This window comes from Lepus europaeus, chromosome 15, assembly GCF_033115175.1.
Source record: "Lepus europaeus isolate LE1 chromosome 15, mLepTim1.pri, whole genome shotgun sequence".
Classification (NCBI taxonomy): Eukaryota; Metazoa; Chordata; class Mammalia; order Lagomorpha; family Leporidae; genus Lepus; species Lepus europaeus.
The window spans coordinates 26,697,093-26,713,947 of NC_084841.1; the positions used below are offsets into that span (position 1 = coordinate 26,697,093).

At 41.9% G+C, this 16,855-nt stretch overlaps 1 pseudogene; it reads right to left on the bottom strand.

Moving 5' to 3' along the window:
* Window positions 1-4,498: 4,498 nt before the first annotated feature.
* On the bottom strand, window positions 4,499-16,581 carry LOC133774263 (kelch-like protein 12; annotated as a pseudogene).
* Window positions 16,582-16,855: the final 274 nt, after the last annotated feature.

A 16,855-nucleotide genomic window follows, 5' to 3' on the forward strand; every position in this document is an offset into this window, starting at 1 on the left:
AGAACTCCCCTCTATTGACTGTTTTGGAAAATTAGGAGTTTATTTCACACTCCTTCATTTCCTCCCTCCATCCTTCTAAAAAATCTCAAACTTGTTAAATCCATGTTGTCTTCGCTATTATATGCCCGTAAATATATATATATATATATATATATATATTTAATTTACTTGACAGCGTTATAGACAGAAAGGTCTTCCTTCCGTTGGTTCACTCCCCTAACGGCCGCTACGGCTGGCGCTGCGCCAATCCTTAGCCAGGAGCCAACTTCTGCTTCCTGGTCTCCCATGCAGGTGCAGGGGCCCAAGCTCTTGGGCCATCCTCCACTGCCCTCCTGGGCCACAGCAGAGAGCTGGACTGGAAGAGGAGCAACTGGGACTAGAACCTGGTGCCCATATGGGATGCTGGTGCTGCAGGTGAAGGATTAACCAAGTGAGCCACGGCGCTGGCCCCTGTAAATATTACTCTTATTACAGGCCAAATAGGAGTCTGATTCCAGTTTCTCTAGTATAATTTTTATGTGTGCTATTAGTATCTGTCTGGTGATTTACTCCCTAAAATGCCTGCTGCAGGCTGAAGCAAGGAACCAGGAATTCAACATGGGTATCCCACATGGCTGGCAATGACCCAAGTACCTGATGCATTATCTGCCACCTCCCTAGGTGTGCATTAGCAGGAAGCCAGGACTTGAACTTGGGTACTTTGATATGAGGTGCAGGTGTCCCAAGTAGTATCTTAAGTCCCACAGCAAATGCTCACCCCTGAAGTCTTTTCTTTCAGTATCCAACTTGAATAGCTCTGTTTTCTATCTTCATTACAGTTTGTCCTGAAGTCAAACCTGACAATTCACTGATTCCATTTTCCTTCCAAGACAAATTCTTTATAGATTCTCCAACCTCCTGCTCCCTCCTCTCTCCTATGTTGATCCTTTTCCTTCATGCTAATAGACCAGGAGCTTCTCCAAGGAGGCATGGGGTGCTTTTCTTCTGATACTCAGCAAGTGTGAACCTACTTTATTTGGTATAGAAATCTTGTTTGAAAGGAATTATTTTTCCTCAGAATTTGGAAAATGTTGCTCCCCCTGTCTGCCTTCTAATGTTAGAAATTCATTATTATCCCTAATCTTTTGTATGTTACCTTTTTTTCCTCCAAAAGGTTTTTATCTTCTATTTCTAACCTTAACGCTCTGAAGTTTCATGCTGACTTTGTAAGTCCTTTGCCTTCCATCATGGTGAGCAATCTTTTGTGTTTAGTCTTTGATGATCTCCTGGTCCTTAATGGGCCTTCCATTACTTAAATGTTCTACTTTGAGGGAGATTTCCTTCACTTTTTCTCATTGTTCAGTTTTTCCCAAGTTCTTTCTTGTTTCTATTAAACCATCTTGTTTTTGTTGCTTGGGTTATATTTCTTATCTGAAGGCATTCATTTAGTTTTCTGTTTTGGTCTCTGTATTTCATGTGGTAAGTCTCGCTGATTTAAACGTTACCTAACTTACTCTGCTACCTCATTCACTTTTTTAAAGATTGATTGATTGATTTGAAAGGCAGAGCTACAGAGAGGCAGAGAAAGCTTCTGATGATTCGCTCCCCAAATGGCCAAAACTACCAGAGCTGCGCCAACCTGAAGCCAGGAGCATCCTTTGGGTCCCCTCTGTGAGTGCAGGGGCCCAAGGACTTGGATCAACTTCTACTGCTTTCTCAGGCCATAGCAGAGAGCTAGATCGGAAGTGGAGTAGCTGGGACTTGAACCAGTGCCCATATGGGATGCCGGCACTGCAGGCAGTGACTTTACCCGCTACACCACAGAGCTGTTTGATTCACTTTCAATGGTTAGATGTTGGTTTGGAGTTAGAGATGTCTCCTAGTATGTCAGATTGCTAGAGAAACTTCTTACTTCCTCTACTCAGACTTCATTGAGAGACACAATGTGCCCTAGGAACACTCATGAGATAGATCTGGCCACTGAGGTAAGAGCGAAAATCTCTGATTGTGCCTTCTTAATAGAAGATGCCATTTCCCTGTCCTTCTTGCCTCAACTTTTCTTTCTCTGATCTGAAGGCAGCCATCTTGCAACCATGAGGTGACCATGTTAATAGTAGAGAACAGAATGGTAGAAGTAGAAGGAGCTTAGGTCATTGATAATGGGGCTGGACCCTCTGAACCTGCCTGGACTGCCCAATTCTGGTTTTCTTACATGAGTGAAATAAACCCTCATTTGATTAAATTACAGTGGTCAGCTTTGTGGTGTCTTATGTCTAAAGCAATTCCTAACTCAAACAGTTTCTGTCTGGACATAAATGTCTACTCTTATTTACTGATTTTTATTTGAGATGGGGAAAGAAAAGCAGAGAGCCCCAACCCCCTAGTCCACTCCCCAAATGCCTGGGAGCCAAGAACTCAGTACAAGTCTCCTACTAGGGATAAGGGGACCCAACGACTTGAACCATCACTGCTGGCTCCCAGGATGTGCATTAGCAGGAAGCTGGGCTCAGAAGTGGACCTGGAGCTTGAGCCTAGGTGCTCCAACACAGGATATAGCTTTCCCAAGTGCCTACGCTGTCTAGTTTTTAATTCCTATATTCCTCCACTGAGCATTTTCTGCCCCTGGCTCCTTTGCTTCTCTTCCTCACTAAACCTTGAGTTCCATGGCTTTATCTTTTGCACACCTATTAGAGCAATACTCTCAATTTCATGCACCTTTATCCTACTTGATCAATTGGACAAATAGAGGCCAACACTGTCAAAGCGGGTTAAAACCCAAGCATGCAACACCAGCATTCCGTATGGGTGCTGAATTGAGTCCCAGCTGCTCCACTTCCCTGCTAATGTGTCTGGCAAAGCAGCAAAGGATGGCCGAAGTCCTCGCACCCCTGCACTTGTGTGGGAGACCCAGAAGAAGTTCCTGGCTTCAGCCTGGTCCAGCTCCGACCGTTACAGCCATTTGGGGAGTGAACCAGCAGAAGGAAGACCTGTCTTTCAAATAAATTTTTAAAAAGTTGGACAAATATTCAACCTTTCTTCAAGCCTCTTTCGTTTAAGCACTCTTGGAGGAAAACAGTGTAGGACCATAAACATTGGAGCTAAGTTCAGTTTATGACATTGACCCTTAGCTGCAGTGTAATTTATCCTCGTGTATCACTTACTTATGTAGTCCCTAAAAAACTTTCTCTGCTTTCCTTACATCTCCTGCATCTTTCCCAAATTGAGTGTCTAAAAGCTTGAGGAAGCACATAGCTTTGTATTTTCCAGTGTCACTTCACGCTTCCTGTCCCTCCTTCACTCTAACTCCCCGACTCTGCTCCTACGAAATCTGGAAATCAACACTGGTGATTCCCTACTTCCCTTCAGTGAATGAGACCTTTCTTCTTTTAAGACCAGCCATTCTCCTGGAGCTCTTAAGAAGCAAAGGTTTAAGCTTTGGACCAGACAGTTGTGTTTATGAACAGCCCATAGATTTCATTTGTAGTGTACAAAAATTAGCGCTCATCTTCTCTAGTCCCTTTCTTCAATGGTTGTCCCCTTTAAATCATCAACTTCTTCCCTAATTACCTTAAAACTACCGATGTCTTTCCTGTTCCACTGTTTTCTATGTCCTGGATATTCTGATTTCACTACCCACCACGACATTCAAATGATGCTTGCCAAAGACCAAAAAGACCCTCTGCTCTAAGTTGCATTTGACATCTCTAGGAATCCATGTTCTTGGGGGCAAAAAAAGCAAAGCCTTGGGATCCGGCTATGGCACCAGTGCTGCACTAGGACACGACCAAGGTAGATATGATCCTTGCCCGTGCAGTTTACAGTCAACTAGCAAGAGAGAAATCAAGTAGTTTTGAGGCATATTTTGCCAAAGGGACACAAGGTATGAAGGAAGCACACAGTCCAGGAACCATGGAAGGCAGGTCAGGAAGGAAAGAGGGTGAGACAGGTAAGGGCACGGTGAAGAGGAGGCAAGGGTAATGTGGAATTGAGGGTGGAATGACCATGATGAAGGAAAGGGATCAAGAGGTGAGCGAGTGAGGGGTGGTACTGTCCTCAGGAGGATGCATAATTAGATCAGATACAGGATTCCTTATGTGAAGTGCTGTGTAAGTGTTGCCTTGGGAAATTAAGTCATGACTCCTAGAGGTCCGTAAGAGATTCATTCTGGGAGACTTAGGGAGACCAGCATTTTCAAGGTATGACTTCCTGGAGTTTTCAACATCACAAAAGTGTTATACATTATCTAGTGATACCAGAACTTTTAACAAAGACTGACCTCTTGCCCCTCTGGGAAAGCCTGATCCATGGGTATGTGCTGTTATAAAACATTAAAGGCTATTTTACGTCCAGGCAGCAGAGGGCAGTCTCACCTTATCCAATTTGACAGATCAGAAAAGGTTGTGATAAATCAGTTCATTCAAATTTAATGTTAGCCTGAATTCCAAAGGGAGCTTTTTCTGCCTCATCCATGGTTCATGCCAGGTTTAACTCCATCATTGCAGAAAATTAGCCTTGAAAATTATTCAGATGAGGTGCCCGTTGATGCTACAAACATTTTCTGAGGTGTTCGTTCATTGGAGCCTTAAGGAATCCAACAGTATCATTACATTAGGATTACATCTTGAAACGTGGCCTTACATCAGTCACTTTCTTAGCTGCCTCTCATCTTAACCAATAACGGAAAGAAAAGAACCACCTGGAGAACCACACTGGGGACGCCCGTGCCAGGGAGCCACAAACTCTACAGAATAAAGACCTGTGCTAGACTGGCTGTAACAGAATATAAGGGAATAATTGTCAGCAGTGGGGCCTGTCAACAGAGTGAATTCCCCAGAACCAGAGAGCCCTGACACTTCAGATGTTCCAGCAGAAATGGCAATGTACTAGGTCACATGGTGGAGTGCTGCTCCCACAGTGTCCTCTCAAGACCTTCACCAGAATCACACGGTACTGCAAGTGTGCTGGCAGGCTCCAAGGTCTCTATTGGATATTAAAGACGTATTTGTTTGATTTGAAAGGTAGAGTTAAAGAGGGGGAGAGACAGATATTCCATCTGCTGGTTCACTCCTCAAATGGCCACAACAGTCAAGGTTGGACCAGGCTGAAACCAGGAGCTTCTTGCAAGTTTCACATGTGGGTGCAGGGGCCCAAATGCTTGGGCCATCTGCTGCTGCTTTCCCAGACACATCAGCCAGCAGGGAGCCAGATCAGAAGCTGAGCAGCTGGGACTCAAACCAGTGTCCATATGGGATGCCAGCATTGCAGGTGATGGCTTAACCCACTATGCCGCAGCACCGCCTCCCACATAATGCTTTTGTACACTGAATTTTAAGAACCATTTTCCAGGGTCCCAGTAAGTCATTGGGTGATTGGTTAGAAGATAAATCCCAGGCCCAGCATTGTGGCATAGCAGGAAAAGCCACTACCTGTGATGTTGGCATCCCACATGGGTGCTGATATGAGTCCCGGCTGCTTAATACAAGTTCCTTTAGAAAACAGAGTGGGGCTGGGGCCTAGTGATTATAACGCCAGTGGACGTGCCTGCATCCTTAATTGAAGTGCTTGATTTCAAGTCCTGACTACTCTCTGGATTTCAGCGTCCTGCTAACATGTTGCTTGGGAGACAGCAGGTGATAAAAGTGGTCCCTGCACCTGTGTAGGAGGCCTGGGTTGAGTTCCTGGCTCCCTGTTTTGGCCCCAGAGGAGGACTATTACAGTCATTTGGAGAGTGAACCAGCAGAAGGGAGGTTGAATATGAGTGTGTGTGTTGTGTCTGCTTCCCAAATAAAGTAAGACATTAAAAAAAAGAAAAGAAAACCAGAAAATATAAATAAGGAATTAAAGTTCCATAGCATAGCAAATACTAATTATATATATATGATGTGTATTTTCTTCCTACCACTTGTTGAACTCTTAGTGGGGTTAACCTCATGAGTATAAAGTTAACTGAAAATAGATCATTGTAAAAAACAAGAATGGGAATAGAACAGGGAGGAGGAGGAAGTGGGAGGGTGTGAGCAGACGAAGGGTAGGGTGGAGAGTACCTCTATGTTCCTGAATCTGTATACATGAAATTTGTATACCTTAAATAAAAATTTAAAAAATAATTAAAACTTAAACCCACATGTACATATTCTTATGTATCCAGCCATCCTTTTAGACTTATAGGATTATCTGATATGAATAGTTTAGTTACCTGATTTTTCATGATCAACATATATTTAAAATACTATTTTCAGGCCTACAGAACAGTTCAAATGTGACTATTGCACAGTAAATTAAAATTCATGTGCTTGAGCATTTAATTTTTTAGACTTCTAAAATTATAATTAGGAAAGTTGATCTCATAGAAGTTGAATGCAGAATAATGGTCACCAGAGGCTGGGGAGAGTAGAGAAGGGTAGGGATGGCAAAAGGTTGGCCAATGGGTGCTAAGTTAGTTAGAAATTCTCTTATTCTGTTGCACAGTAGGATCACTATAGATAATGACAAAATACTGTATATTTCCAAAAAATTAGAAGGGTTTTTAATATTTATACAAGATATGCTTATGCTGATTTGATTATATAATATATGCATTTGTCTAAACATCATATGGTACTCCATAAGTGTATACAGTTTTGTGTCAAAATATAGAATCTACATATAAACTATGGTAATAAAAAATCCTTGATGAAAAAATACTAGTTCTAGATGGGAATTTTGAACCAACTTGTAGTGCTAATTCTTTTTGAGGCAGTTGATTGAGTGTTTAAATTGGAAAGGAAATTAACTTTGTAGGCCAATGCAACTCAAGGAAAGAGGGAAAAAGTTGGAATTTCAGACTGAATGGAAAGTACATCTTTGTTTATGTTACAATGTCCTCATGCTCCCAATACTCAAAGCAAGACTTTTATTCCATTACACAGAGGAGCCTTGAATGGCAGCTCTGAAGTAGTGATGGCAGAAGTACTGAAACTAGCACACACAAAAAAGTGGTTGTCCTTGATTATTCTGTCCTAGGATGGATAAAATCCACTCTGCAGGTAGAGATGGGAAACTTATAGCAGGAAAAGGACTAAATGTACCAAACAGCATTGAAAAAGCACTCCTTCGTGGAAGTGTGCTCTTAAAAGGATGGGGTAGTAACTCAGATAGCTGAATTATTAGGCTGCTGCCATCCACACCCTCTCCTTAAATAGGGTGGAAGTGTAGTTATGTTTGATTCAACAAAATGAAAAACTTTCACCCCTTTAACAGAAACATTGCCATGGCTAAGTAAGTCCTGGCAGGGAATAAGATGTGAAATCACGGGGCCAGCGCTGTGGCGTAACAGGTAAAGCCTCCACCTGCAGTGCCAGCATCCCATTCCGATCCAGCTCTCTGCTATGGCCTGGGAAAGCAGTAGAAGACGGCCCAAGTCCTTGGGCCCCTGCACCCACATGGACGACCTGACTCGTGGCTTTGGATTGGTGCAGCTCCGGCCATTGCGGTCATCTGGGGAGTGAACCAGCGGATGGAAGACTGCTCTCTCTTTCCCTCTCCCTCTCCTTTTCTCTCTGTATAACTCTTTCAAATAAATCAATCTTAAAAAAGAAATCACACGTACTTCTAGTTTCTCCCCAGGTATGCCAAACTCCCACATATACTCTATCTGTCCTCATCTCAACGTTAGTTCACTAGACTCTTTCAGACAGTTTCCAGCAAGATGCACAACACTCTTCTATAGAAAGACCTTGGGTTCACTCACATTCTGTTAAATTCAGTCTACTTCACTTCTAACTCAGTTCTGATGTACCAACCCTGCTGCACTAAAAGTTAGATGAATCTCTTTCCCAAGACACCAAAGTTTGGACAGGGCTTTTTTCCTCCAGAATGGAATGGGAGATCCGTGTGTGTGTGTGTGTGTCTATCTCCCAAGCACATGGTCAGTTAAATGACAACAAAGTGCCCTACACAGAAGAGGGAGAGGTGACCTGGTCTCATATCCATACAATGTGCATTCTCTTCCTTTGTGTTATACACCCTACCAGCTTCCAATGCAAGGGGGCAGTATAGGTCAAATAAGTACAAAATAAGTACAGGCACCACTTGTGCCTGTAATTAACACTGTTCATAAATCAAGAATGACATTCTGGAAACAATCCTTGACTCTTACAAACTGTCCTGTGGACTGGTCACTAACCTTGGAGGGTGTCCCACAATGGTAACTTCTCTCATAGAACACACACACCAGCATCACAGTGCTGAATGCCCATGGACGTCACTACTTCCCAGCTGTTGGTGACATGATCATAGCATTCAATGCTGCTCATCAGGGAATTTCCATGGTATCCTGCAATTGCATAGAGCTCCCCCTGAAGCACTGTGGTCCCTGCATAGCATTGTGGATTGATCATACTACTGATAGTTGCCCAGAAATCAGTTTGAATATTATATGCTTCAACAAAGGAAAGGTGAGCTGTGCCTTCAAATCTCCCAACCACATAAATATGGTCATGCAATAGAGCTATTCCAGCTCCAGCATGCTTAGTGCCTAGTGGTACAACATTAGTTATATTAGTTATACCAATCCAGTGCCCTGTGCAAGGATCATTCTCAACTGAATTTAAAATATTCAAATCAATGCATCCTCCTAGACAGTAGATCACTCCACTGGCCACTATCAAACCAACACCCCTCTGGGCTTCTGCATATCTCCCAGCATGCTCCACTGGTCAACTTTTGGACCATATTGCTCTATAGCATTATGATACCTGTTCCATTCAAAGCCCCCAGAGACATAGGTCCTATCTCCTGGGGTTGTGGCTCCAGCAAGGCCTCATTGGACATTCACAGGGGCCACAAAATACCAGGACCCATTCTGGTCTGCTGTATAGTCTAGACATTTCACTGAACTCAGGAGGGAGCAGCTGTCATAGCCACCAATTACGTGGATCAGTCATAGAAGAATACTGAGAGGAGGAGTCCAAGATGGTGGAATACAGAGGGGGCTTATTTATTTCATTTGAAAGAGTTATGCAGAGAGAGAAGAAGAGGCAGAGAAAGGTCTTCCATCCACTGGTTCACTCCCCAGATTGCCGCAATGGCTGGAGGTGCACCAATCCTAAGGCAGGAGCCAGGAGCCTCTTCTGGGTCTCCCAGGTGGGTACAGGAACACAAGGACCTGGGCCATCTTGTACTGCTTCCCCAGGCCATAGCAGAAAGCTAGATCGGAAGTGGAGCAGCCGGGACTTGCACCAGCACCCATATGGAATGCCAGCATGGCAGGCGGTGGCTTTACCCACTATGCCACAACCCTGGCCCCAGGAAGACAGTTTTTTTTAAAAAGGGTTGGGAGGGGGGAATGCAATCTCAGGAAAGAGGGAGAAACAGCAGACAAAACTCCACACAAATTACAGGACACTGTGGATCTATGTGGAGGGTGTGGACACACACAGTAAAGGACCCCAGCAGCTGAGAGCCTCAGCAATAGCTCTGGAAGTAAGGCGAGACCAGACTGCAGCAGCCCAAGCCACTGCTGGTAAAGCTGCAGGAAGAATCTGGTGTGAGTCTGGCTTTGAGCCCTGTGGGGAACAGTGTACCTGCCAACCTAGAGGGGAAAAAAGGGGGACATATTTCTCTCACTCTGACCACCCAGCACCAGCATCCTGTAACTAGCCAAGAGAGGGCCGGTGCTGTTTAGGACTTATGTAACTTTTGTGCACATGCATGCCCAGCAACCAGATGAGAGGTGATGCCCGAGTCTGACTGATTTGACAGGGGGCTCGGTGCTGGTGACTGTGGGAGCCTCCTGAGCTGGGACTATGAAAATACTATGGCTGTGTGGGAAGGTACAGGGTGTGGCTGGGTCTTTGGGCACTGTGGGTGGCTCCACATACTTGGGGCTCCTTGATTCCCTGGTGAGGGTCACCACTACAAGATCAATGCTCATGCAGAGGACTGCATGGATACTTTGGTTGGTTCTTGGGGCAGTATGGATGAATATTGTACCCACTGGGCCTAGCACCCAGACATTGGTCTCCTTGGAGGAGAGGAGGTAAGCATGAGACTACGTCAACAGAGCTGATCAAACCCTCCCCTGATGAAAAAGATTCACCATGCCAAACTTGGTTGTCACCAAAGATGCTCCCCTCATACTGTACCACTATACAGAGCTCCCTGGCCACATACAGTACACACCTCTGGAAATTCACTGAAAGAGCAGACACTTCACTAAACCACAGAGAAATAGTCCAAAGATAAAAGCCATCACAGGTTTAAAAAAAAAAAACAACAACAGCAAGCATCTTCACAAATGCCTAAAAATAAATGCAACAATTCAAGTAACAAGAAAAAAGAAAACATGATGCCCCCAAAGGAACACAGCAACATTATTTCAATACTAGAATGTAAACATGAAGAGATTGAGGAAATGCTGGAAGTGGAATTCAAAAAAGTTACTTAGAAGTAATCACAAACAAATCTATGAATTAAAGAAATGTGACATGAATGAAAAACATTCCCATGAAGCTGATATTTTAAAGAAAAATAAACATGAAATATTAGAAATGAAGAATTGAATATATCAAATAAAAAATGCAGTGAAAACCCTTAACAGATATGCTGAGGCAGAAAAAATAATATCCGAGTTAGGAAACAAATCTCTCAAAATTTTATAGTCAGACAAAAAAAAAGAAATTAAACTAAAAAACAGTGTTGGAGATTTATAGGATACTACCAAATGACCCAGCATATTAGTCATAAGATTTCCTGAAGGTCTGAAAAGAAATAAGTGAAATAATTACAGAAAATTCCCTAATTTGGAGAAAAAGGGATATCCAACTAAAGAAAGCACAGGAATCCAAAGTTGTTTACCACTAAAACTAATTGGCTGCGCAACATCAGGGGAGGTAACAAAACTAGTAACAAGTGTATAGACATATGGCTAGTCCTATAGAAATCCCCCCGTAAAATGACAATTTAAGTGATTGGTTGGTCCTTAGCCCTGCCCCAATGACTCTGCAGTTTTGTGCTATAAAAGGTTCTGTTTCGCACGAAGTAAATGAGTCCTTGCTAGACTTGGCTCCCTGCTGCGTCTGATTGTCTCTGGGATTGGGAGGCTGGGGAACGGGCGAGCGGCGCACTTACCTTTCCTGGGACCCAGTCCATCCTGTATGGGTGGACTAAGACCCAGCATCAGACAAAATAGACTTTAACACAAAAACTGTTAAGAGACAAAGAAGGGCACTATGTAATGATCAAGGGAACAATTCATAATGAAGATTTGACCATTAAAACATATATGCACCCAATTACAGGGAACCTGGCTATTTAAAAGAAGTGTTAAAGAATCTAAAGGAGACATAGAATTCCATACAATAGTATTGGGGGGCTTCAATACTCCACTTTCAGCAAAAGACAGATAACCACACAGAAAATTAGCAAGGAAACAGAGTTAATTGACACTATAGACCAAATGGACCTAACAGATATCTACAGAACTTTTCATCCTACGGTTGCAGAATACACATTCTTCTCACCAACGCATGGGACTTTCTCCAGGATTGACCACATGCTAGGCTATAAAGCAAGTCATCAGATTGAAAAAAAAAAAAGCAAAATCATGCCTTGCCTCTTCTCTGACCACAATGGAATGAAGCTGGAAATCAACAACTCAAGACTCTCTAGAACATAGGCAAACACACGAAGATTGCGCAGCATGCTCCTGAATGAACAGTGGGTCACGGAAGAAATCAAAAGAGAAATAAAAAAATTTCTGGAAACAAATGAAGATGACAATACAACATATCAAACTTATGGGATAAAGCAAAAGCAGTGTTAGGAAAGTTTATAGCAATTGGTGCCTACATCAATAAGTTGGAAAGGCACCAAATAAACTAGCTATCAATGCATCTCAAGGACCTAGAAAAACAACATCAAACCAAACCCAAAACTAGTAGAAGAAAAAAAAATTAAAACTAGTGAGGAAATAAATTGAAACAAAAAATACTAAAGATCATTAAAACAAAGAGCTTATTTTTTGAAAAAATAAAATTGACATACCATTGGCCCAATTAACCAAAAAAGGGAGAAGACCCAAATCATTACGAGATGAAAATAGAAATATAAAAATAGATACTACAGAAATGGGAAGAATCATCAGAAATTACTACAAAGAGCTATATTCCAACAAACTGGGAAACCTAGATGAAATGGATAGATTCCTGGACATATACAACCTAGCTAAATTGAGCCAGAAGACATAGAAAAACCTAAACAGACCAATAACCAAGACAGAAATTGAATCAGTAATAAAGGCCCTGCCCACAAAGAAAAACCCAGGACCAGAGGGCTTCACTGCTGAATTCTACCAGACAATTAAAGAAGAAATAACTCCAATTCTTCTCATGTTATTCATAACAATTGAAAGGGAGGGAATCTTCCCAAACTCCTTCTATGATGCCAGCATCACTTTAATTCTTAAACCTGAAAAAGACACAACAGAGAAACAGAACTACAGGCCAATTTCCCTGATGAACATAGACACAAAAATCCTCAACAAAATACTAGCCAATCAAATCCAACAACACATCTGAGAGATCATTCACCCAGACCAAGTGGTATACAGGGATGGATCACCATATACAAGTCAATAAATGACACATCACATTAACAAACTGAAGAAGAAAAATCATTGATTAGTTCAATCATTGCAAATAAAGTAATTGATAAAATACAACATCTGTTCATGATAAAAACCTTAGTTTGGGTATAGACAGAACATTCCTCAACACAATCAAGGCAATTTATGACAAACCCACAGCCAGCATCTTACTGAATGGGGAAAAGTTGGAAGCATTTCCACCAAGATCTGGAACCAAAGAGCCCTCACTCACCACTGCTATTCAATATAATCCTGGACATTTTAGCCAGAGCCATTAGGCAAGAAAAAAGAAATCGGATTCAAATTGGAAAGGAAGACGTCAAAGTATCTCTATTTGCAGATGACATGATTCTATATATAGGGGATCCAAAAGACTCCAAGAGACTATTGGAACTCATAAAACAGTTTGGTAAATTGGCAAAAAATAAAACACAGAAAAATCAATAGCCTTGATATACACAGACAATGCCATAGCTGAGAATGAACTTCTAAGATCAATCCCATTCACAACAGATACAAAAACAAATCCAACACTTTGGAATAAATTTAACCATGGACATCAAAGATCTCTATGATGAGGATTACAAAACATTAAAGAAAGAGAAGACACACACACACACACACACAAATGGAAAATTCTACCTTGTTCATGGATTAGAAGAATTAACATCATTGAAATGTCCATACTACCAAAAGCAATTTACAGATTCAATGCAACATTCTTCTCAGATATAGAAAAAATAAGAAATTCATATGGAAACACAGGAGACCTTGAATAGCTAAAGCAATCTTATACAACAAAAGCAAAGCTGGAGGCATCACAATACCAGATTAAGACATACTACAGGGCAGTTATAATCAAAACAGTACTGGCACAAAAACAGAATAGAAATGCCAGAAATTAAGACACACATCTACAAACTTATCTTTGACAAAGGAGCTAAAATCAATCTCTGGAGCAAGGACAGTCTCTTCAACAAATGGTGCTGCAAAAACTGGATTTCCATATGGAAGAGTATGAAGTAAGACCCTTACCTTACACAAAAACCACTCAAAATGGATCAAAGACCTAAATTTACAACACGGTACCATCAAATTATTAGAGAACATTGGGGAAACCCTCCAAGACATTGGCAAAGGCAAAAAGTTTTCAGAAAAGACCCCAGAGGCACAGACAATCAAAGCCAAAATTGACAAATGGAATTACATCAAATTGAGAAGCTTCTGCACTGCAAAACACTCAACAAAATGAAGAGGCAACTGACAGATGGAAGAAATTATTTGCAAACTATTGAACTCCTAAAGGGTTAATTATATATTATTTCTTTATATAATATATGTATTATATAAAGATCTCAAGAAACTCAACAACAAAACAAACAACCCAGTTAAGAAACGGGCAAAGGACTTAAATGAAATAAATAAAAAAGAAAAACATCTATTTATTATTTTTTTGACAGTAGAGTGGACAGTGAGAGAGAGACAGAGAGAGAAAGGTCTTCCTTTACCACTGGTTCACCCTCCAATGGCCACTGCAGCCAGTGCACCACACTGATCCGAAGGCAGGAGCCAGGTGCTTCTCCTGGTCTCCCATGTGGGTGCAGGGCCCAAGCACCCCATCCTCCACTGCACTCCCGGACCACAGCAGAGAGCTGGACTGGAAGAGGGGCAACTGGGACAGAATCCGGCACCCCGACTGGGACTAGAACTCAGTGTGCCGGCGCTGCAGGCAGAGGATTAGCCTATTGAGCCATGGCACCGGCCTAGATGTTTTTCAAAAGAGCAAATCCAAATGGCCAACAGACACATGAAAGAATGCTTAGGATCACTAACCATCAGGGAAATGCAAATCAAAACCACAATCACGTTCCATTTCACCCCCATTATAATGGCTTTCATACAGAAATCAACAAATGTTGGTGAGGATGTGGGTAAAAAAAACAAATGTTGGCGAGAATGTAAACCAGAACAGCCAAAGTGGAATATAGTATGGAGATACCTCAGAAATCTGAACATAGACCTATAACATGACCCAGCCATCCCACTCCTGGAAATTCACCCAAGGGAAATGAAATCAGCATATGAAAGCATTATCTGTACCCCCATGTTTATTGAAGCTCAATTCACAATAGTTAAGATATGGAATCAACCCAAATGTCCATCATCTGAAGACTGTATAAAGAAATTATGGGATATGTACACCTGAAATACTACACAGTGATACAAAAAATGAAATCCTGTCATTTGCAACAAAATGGGTAAAACTGGAAAACATACTTTGTGAAATAAGTCATTCCCGAAAGGACAAATACCATATGTTCTCCATGATCTGTGATAACTAATAGAGCACCTAAAAGATAATCTATAGATGTCAAATTGAGAATTTGAGATGCAATGACTCAATAACCATTGTCTCTACTGTTGAGGAACAGTTTAATTTTCATACTATTTGTTGAACACTTTCCTTAGTATAGAGCTAATCTTATGTGTATGAAGTTAATTGAAAATTGATCTTAGTAAAAAAAAAATAATGGGAATAGCAGAGGGAGGAGGAAGAATGGTGGAAGTTTGTGTGCAAGGACAGTTAAGGGGAAAGAATCACTATTTTCCTAAAGTTGTATTTATGAAGTGCATGATACCTTAAATAAAAGGTTTCTGGAGGGAAAAAATAAAGAACGCTGAGGTCACATCATGTCTCTTACATCACGTCTACTTGGAAAAAAGCTCTGCTCCTGAATCTTGGGATCACATTTCTCTGTCATATCAATGGAGAGGCTGCTGGCTTCCAAACAGCATAAGCACTTCATGAGCTTCTAGACAAGACCTTGTTTTGAGCCCTTGCATCTGACTCAGATGAAACATATTTGGTTCAAATAGAATCCTGTATTATAAACTACAGCAGACGAATGGCTCAGTATCTATTGTATCTGTGATGTACTTAAGGGTCAGCAGGGGCATCCACCAGACTAGCAGCTCAGGCAAGGCTTCTCACTGCTGCTTGGCATGCTTCACCCACTTGACGACAGCCTCGAAGACTGGCTGTTCAGAATCCACCTTGATTAGCTTTTCTACCTCTTCTTGACTTACAAATATGAACTCTTCATGCTAAAGCATCCAGGAAAATGTTTCTGGTTAGAGACCACACCTGCTTGTGTCAGGACCCAATTTTGAGTTTCAGTAAAATCTCTGATGTCCAGGCCATTAGAAGGGTCCAGATGATTTTCTAAGAACTCACAGAAGGTTTGCTTCACACCTTTCAACTGTAGCAAACAGGTTACAGAGAGCACTTCTTGCACATTCTCCACCATAATATGTACTACTTCTGTATATATGAAGTTCAACGGAATTTCCATGGGAGGCAGTTAAACCTTGCTAATCAACATAAGGTTTTCCCTTCCCTGAAAGCTCACTGGTGAACATGGCAGAAAAGTAATCACAGCCAGCCAGCATAATCTGATAGGAAAGGGAAGCTTTTCTGCTCTTCTCTCAATGTCACATCTCACAGGGTATTACTCTTCCTGGGGAGTTCACGGAGTCAAGGATGGATTTAGCCTGAGTGTTTGTCATTATGTCTTTTTTAAAAAAAGATTTATTTAAAGAATTACACAGAGAGAGGAGAGGGAGAGAGGAAAGGCAGAGGGGAGAGAGGAGAGGGAGAGAGTCTTCCATCCACTGGTTCACTCCCCAACTGCTGCAATGGCTGGAGCTGCTCCAATCTGAAGCCAGGAGCTTCCTCTGGGTCTCCCATGTGGGTGCAGGGGCCCTAGGACTTGAGCCATCTTCTACTGCTTTCCCAGGCCATAGCAGAGAGCTGGATCTGAAGTGAAGCAGCCAGGACTCGAACCAGCACCCATATGGGGTATCGGCTTTATCCACTACGCCACAGTGCTGACCCCTGTCATTGTGTCTTTGAGGGCCATCATGCCTCCCATCAAGCAACATGGAGAAAGAACAATATGAGTCCTTTCATTCTGCATCTCACCACCTGAGCCCACCACCCTACTTGCATTCTAATTTGTTGTTAAAGTATTTCCTTTTCTTCTAACTCCTCTCTGACATTCTGTATAAGTAATGTTTTTATTTCTCTCCATTCCATTCTAAGTTCATAGAATATACAACCGTCAAATTTTTCTTAAAAAAATTTTAAATAATGTATGGGCCATGCATTTCTGTGTCTTGACTTTTCTTTACTAACAATACACAGTGGCAAAACCTCCGCTCAATGTATATACGGCTAATGCATTTTTTTCA